Source organism: Anser brachyrhynchus (genome assembly GCF_964034855.1).
Source record: "Anser brachyrhynchus genome assembly, chromosome: 14".
Classification (NCBI taxonomy): domain Eukaryota; kingdom Metazoa; phylum Chordata; class Aves; order Anseriformes; family Anatidae; genus Anser; species Anser brachyrhynchus.
In genome coordinates, this window is record NC_137709.1 from 5,223,097 (window position 1) to 5,229,030 (window position 5,934).

Genomic DNA, 5,934 nt, shown 5'->3' on the forward strand with positions numbered 1-5,934 from the left:
CATCTTGTACAAATATACACCCGAGTCCTTAACACGGAACAGGGCTGGAGAAAACACAAATGGGTTCTTCTGTTTTTAAGGTTTATAAAATCAGATGTGAGAGGAAAAAGGATTTATTCCCCCCAGCTTACTTACCTCTCTTCCAGCCTCTTCGCTCCAGGAAGAAGAACAGGAATGGTCTCTGCTGAGCTGATCACCACCAGCAAGGCTCTGCCTCTGCATGAAACCTCCGGTTTGCAAAAAGCTAACGTTTCACATGCCCCTGAATGGCAAATGGCCACCTCGAGCTGGCAGTTGGGAAACTCGGGGTGAGACGCCTGCTTCCCGAACAGGGCTGGGACACCAGCATGCCCTGTGGTGGCAGCTGCTTGCCAGGGCCAGCCCCGACCTTGCCAGTGATGCTGTCTGAGGGCAGCAGCCCCAAACCCCTCCAGGAGGGCCTGCACACAGGGCTGCAGCTTTTTTGGCACTCAAACACCGAACACAGCTTCATCCATTAGCTGCAATAGCTCATTAGGGCACTGCGGATGTGAATACCCACGGTGATACATTTTACCTTCTGTTCTGCTCCTTTGCTAATGCAATTTCAAGGATTTTCTCTAAAGCAAGCACTTGTTCACAGAGGTGGTTTTATGCATTTGGTTTTCTTCCCGTGCTATTGCAGTACTCACCAAGCTCTCCACGAGTCATTTTTAGCAACCCTTTTCCTCCCAACAACCACCATGGTAAACACATTTTCACTGGCTAACGTGCAGGGCAAACTTGTGAGCTGGCAGCCGCACCAAAATTTCGAGGATATGGAGCAGCTGTGGCCATAATCTGCTCCTGTTTTGGCAAGGCTGGTTAATTACCTCTTCGTGTAAGAAATCATCCTGCTGCCGAAATGTCCTTTTTTTGGTGCATGCTGGGAGCTGTAGTCTTTTGGGAGATTCATGGCTGGGAGGAGGGCCTGAGACTGCAGTGCAGCTTTTATGGCTCGCCTTGATTTGTATTTTAGGTGCTTCTGTTTTGTTTCCCTAAACGGGTTTCTCTGTACCAAGCATATAAATCTGCATATTTACATATGAGCACAGGAGTGTAACAAATTTGAAATGCCTGAAAATAAACGTGGCTCTTCTGTTCACAGCAGCTCCGATGTTTCCAAGAGGATTAAATAAATAACAGCATATCGCTTAATCAGAGTAAGACATGGAATTGGTTTGGGGATGTAAGGGTGTTAATTTTGTTTGGGAAAATGCCTAAAGAGAGTGCCATTACAGACAAATAACCAGTCCTTGTCTCTCTAGCTGGCTGCTTGAGAAATGTTAAAAGGTTTCAGGTCAGGTTTTTTTCCCTGCCTGCAGTCTGTGCTCTGGACAGTGCCCGTGAGCAGCAGCGATGCCATCGGAGCACCTCCAGCTCTCTGGAGATGTGGTTACACGGGCACCCGTTTCCATCCCGGGGGTTGATGCCCCTCTCTGCCGAGCTGAAGCCCACGTCTTCAGGGTGCTGGGTTTAATCCACGTGGATCAAAGCCGTGGGGCAGCCCCACAGGTGCCAGATGCTACACGTGCAGGCAGACCCAGGGGGTCAGCACGGTGGGGACGTCTCTGGCTGGCTTTGCTGCTGGAGAAAATGCTTGAGTCGCCGCACCCAGAGTTTAGTTCTGATGGGAAAAAGGATCTGTTTTAATGATGTATTTGATATGAAAGGGCACAGTGCTTCAGTGCGTAGCTTGCAATAAGCGGAAAGCAGATATGACAGCTGAGATTTCGCAGTGTTAGAAACGGGCCTTTCGGACTCTAAGACAAGAAAAACAAACACTGAAGGACAAATTTATGGCTAGAATAATAGACTGGTGGGTTTGGGGGGACATGCTTCAAACAAGCTTCCCTTGACAGCTTCTATATTTGTCTCAGGCTGCCTGTTTTCCGTGCAGCATCCCCACCCCCACAAGCCCCTCAGCTCTAGGTGGAGCTGGAGGTTTAACTAATTCCTCAAAGCGCAGCTAAACTGCCTTGGGAATTATCACCGCGAGCGCGTACGCTGTGCTGCAGAGCAGGAGACAACCCAGTGCAGCTGGGGCTGGCGGAGGCGTGAGGAAGGCTTGCTGCATGCTCGGGGTGCTCTCGGTTCAATACGCAGGAAGGCAGCCACAAAGTCTTTTTTGGTCACTGACAAAAAAAAAAGACAGCTTGTATGTGGGGAGGGATCACGGAAATGGGAAACCATTTTCAGAATCCGAGCTGGGTGTATCAGAACACTGTTAGCTATATTTATATGTAGGGGGGAGAAGAAGACACAGAATATATGGCTGGAACTCTTCTCTGAAGCTCTCCACTGCCACCGTTCCCCCCAGATAGCACTGGCATGTCTCGTGTCGTGTCTTTAACATTAACCCCAGAAATTAACTGATGACAGCTCTTTCTAGCGCACTCGATATTCTTTATTCCTTGGTTACGCTTCTTTCTTCACTTTATCCCATTGAGGCCTGGGGACACTGCTAGTGCTGAATGTCACTTGACCTTCTCCGTCTTAAAAGTGATCTGTCTACATCTGGACACTCTTTTTTACACACGGGCCACTTTTACTCATATAAGTGATTTCTTAAATACATCAGAATTTGCACAAATGTGGATTTCTTTCTCTAAGCTTTGGGTTTCTTCTCAATTTATTTTCTCTCCTGGGAATGGTAAATCTGCTTTTACTGGCCAACCCCCCACTTTCCGGTTACTGACTTTGCAGACATATTTCTTGATGAACTAAGCTATGAACTAAACTATGTCTAAATTTTGTTAAATGTGTTAAAATTGAATAAAATGTCATTCCACTTCTTAAACACCAGCAAATTCTGTGAATGTTGTGGCCTTTTTAAGAAATGGAAAGTGTACTTTCCATATAACCATGCAAAGAGACTGTCATTTTCTACAGTTTCACAGAGTTGAAGGGGTAGAAAAACTACCAGGATGACTGCTGAATAAATGACTGTACAAATACAGCAGCTCAAGCGTGCAACACACTCAACTTTCATTTTCTCCTGATATGTGATAGGTGGGTTTCCATTTACATTCCTTTACTACCTGGACCGCCCATAAAATTCTCAAAGAATTACCCATGTTCAGTTTGTGCTTATTTCTGTAAAACAGGGGCACAAGATTTTCTGAGAATATTACCATATTTCTTCCCTTGCAAGACTTAGGCATTTATTTCACTCCCATACTGCAAGACCTCCGACTGGTTCTCATTTGGAGGATTGGGGCCCAAGTGTTTCAAACTATTTCTTTTGGCTAACAGATAAATCTGACAGCAACAACAAAAGAACTCTAAAAATAAAAAAAAAACCCTCCACGGTAGATGGTATCACTGAAGATCTGCTTTCCATTCCTAGACATCTTGGGGATCCAGACCATTTCCCAAAGCCAGTGAATGCATCGTGGTTCTTCCAGTTTTCACCCTGACCATCATAACTGTTTTTCAGTAATGCAGATGCACCATTTCTAGCAAAAGGACTTACTGTGATACTGGCTATTTACAGCCAGGAGAATAGAGAATGTATTTGGCATCTTTCTTCTGCCCTCTCTGGTTTCCACTCCAAGGGGTCTGTCTTTTTGTTAAAAAAAAAAGTATCTTTTTTTCTTAACTCCCTCTCCAAAAATATACTTGAGGCTTTCAGTAACATAACCGAAAGCTAATAGAAAGTGAGTGCATCAGCTAATCTGCAGTTGTGTTAGGTAAGTTTATGTATTGGCTTGCTAAATAATAAAGTAAAATAAATTAGTTCCTATCAAATGTTCCCTGAACGCATTCCAGCAGGAGCTTATTGTTATTTATTCATCTGTTGGATTGCATCTGTAAAAGCCAAAGCTGTTTCAGGAGCGTATGTGACTGGAATAGTCTAAATGGAGGAGCCAGGACTCGGGAATGAAGCCAGCAGGTCGTTAATTAAGTGGCTGTACAGTTTGCAGTCAGCCTGGTGTATCGTGAAAACCGCCTAAAATCGGTTACTGTCTTCTTGCAGCTGCAGAGGTGTCACCGCTGTGCTTTGGGCAGGAACCCGCAGCGGTGGATGAGGAGAGGCAGATGCACACCCATCACGCTGGAGCGGCAGCACAAGGTGTCAGCTTTCTGCTTCTCCCTTGGCATGGCTTTATTTTCCTGTGAGGTATACGATGTTCTTTGCATCCGATATGGTGCCAAGTCTGCATTTCTAGCCATATCTATCCGCCTGCGTTTGAATGGCCCCCATTACAGAAATAGCTGAGATGGAGCTGTGGCAGAGGATGACATAGCAGCTGTACTTTAACAGAGAAACCATTTCAGATCCTCCAGGTCTTATTTCACGATGTTGCTTTTCTGCCCTCTCTCAAAAAGCCTCATGTAATGTAGTCAAGAGAAATGTGCCTGGCTAGCACAACGGGCTTTTTCTGTGTCACTGCTCTTGTAACCCTTTTGATTACACTTTTAAAGTGTGGCTCATAACATTTCATAACAATGGCAATAGAAGTGTGTATTTAAATTACACTTTAACTATCATTAGAAATATGTACAGTTACTTAGCCAATTTCTGTTTGAAAATGATGGAGTAGAAAATTCACAGGAGATCAGCAGCTGCTCAAACAAATGCAAAGGATTTTCTTCTTTTATTTACCCTGGAACAATAAGCATGGATACAGCATCTGGTCCTCCACGAGGTCTTTGCTCCTTACAAAACTTCCAGCTGGAATGACCGAGAGTCAATGTGATCTACCGACCTTCCTCAAGGTCTCTGGTGATGCCACCCAAAACAGAACAAAGCATCCTAGCTGGATGCCTTTCATGCTAATCCCTGAATCAATACATTTCCAAAATCATTATTGGGCTTTCATGTGCTGCCAAAAGATTGTGTTCCAGCGGTTCTCTCCTTCTCTGTGTTGTTTATCCTTTGGAGCACTCTAGATCATAAATCATTTTAACCATCACTGTCTATTGTGCTCCCCTTGTCTAATAACCAAGAATGTGGGAAAACTTTTCTTCATATCTTCCTGAATAGGGACTGGAAGGCTGTAAGGTAGAGAAAGATGGAAGGTAAAGTCCTTTTGAGCCCTCCATGTGGAGGCAGCCTGCTTGGAGGATGCTGCCCCAGCCTTGCCTCCTGCAGCATTCCTGTCCGGAACAGCAAGGCCGCTCTGGTTGCCTAACACACAGGCACCCGGATGACGACTTCCCATAACTGAAATATTTATTTTGTTTTTTAAAAGAAAACAGCGATGTGCTAAGACTTCAACGTCTTCACAGGAAAGGAGCGTGACGCAAATCTCCATCCGTTCACAGAATGGGCAAAGAAGGCCCGAACCTGCACCGTCCCGTCCAGGTGCTGGCTCTTGGCAAAAACCCGTGGGAGGTAAAATCCCATCGTCTCCCGGGACATGGTGGAAAACAAGCTGCCTGTTATTGTGAGCGAGAACAAAGAGCTGGAAGAGCAGCAGGCACCTTTGTCTTCTCATTAACACCGATGGCTAAAGCTCTTTAGGGAAGGGACTTTCCCACTGTGTGTTTGCACAGAGGGAGCTGATCCGATGAGGGCAGCTGAATGCTGTGGTATAAATAATGAATTACACAATAAACGCTACTGAACTGGTTCAGTTGAGGAAGAAAAATAAACGCAGCAAACAAAGAAATTTGTCATATTAGTTAGAAATCCCACGGCAAGACCCAGCAGAGATTCTTGCCAACTTCCTCCAAGAGCCCAGACTGCAAACATTATTCCATAAGTATAAAAAGTACTTCTACTCACCAAACTTTGCTGTGTCTCACATCCACCCAAAGGGCAGAATGAGTGTAGATTTCCTTTTCTATCTGTATTCTCAGTTTCTAATATAAGCGTGACCTTTTAAAGAACCAGCTTTGCATATTCTTTCCCAGTGGCAGTGAAGAGTTACTACTTGATCTCTCCTCTAGCAAGAAAAAAAATTAACA